The 542-nt window shown below is 60.1% G+C and overlaps 1 protein-coding gene across 1 annotated transcript in view; it reads right to left on the bottom strand.

Moving 5' to 3' along the window:
- Positions 1-542, bottom strand: part of VWA5B1 (von Willebrand factor A domain containing 5B1) — a 71923-nt gene that overhangs the window by 48353 nt on the left and 23028 nt on the right. The gene's annotated exons all lie outside the window — the stretch shown is intronic.

Here is a 542-nt window from a genome sequence, read left to right as displayed (position 1 = left end):
GGGAGAGCGGCCGGTCTCAGCCAATCACACGCGGAGCTGACGGGGGAGAGCGGCCGGTCTCAGCCAATCACGCGAAAAAAGCCGATGGGGGAGAGCGACGGATCGCTACATTGTGTCACGGCTCCGGAAATATTTCCGACTCATTGTCAGTCCCCAGACAACGGCAGAGCGTCAATAATATCCGCAGAGGAAAGGACGGAACAAGGAATTCCGGAGAACGGAGACCAGAGAGAGACGACAGACTGACCCCCAACCTGGAGATACTACAAGAGCCTGAGGAGGGATACACCCCCCCGAGCCTGTGCAGAGCGCCCACAGCCCGGACAGCCAATTATGGCAGCAAGCCCAAGGAGAGTAGACTGTGCCGGCGGTGTTACATGGCGGGGACACCAGAGGATGAGGGTCACTTCCTGCTATGGGGCCTCCGTTTTCCCCGGAGCGTATCCCGTCGTGTTCCCCGGAGCGTTTACCAACGTTTTCCCCGGAGCGTATCCCGCCGCGTTCCCCGTAGCGTATTCTGCCGTGTTCCCCGTAGCGGTTTC

This window comes from Nanorana parkeri, unplaced genomic scaffold, assembly GCF_000935625.1.
Source record: "Nanorana parkeri isolate BGI_ZX_2015 unplaced genomic scaffold, ASM93562v1 scaffold2092, whole genome shotgun sequence".
NCBI classification, from domain to species: domain Eukaryota; kingdom Metazoa; phylum Chordata; class Amphibia; order Anura; family Dicroglossidae; genus Nanorana; species Nanorana parkeri.
This window is presented reverse-complemented; position numbering and strand designations above follow the sequence as displayed.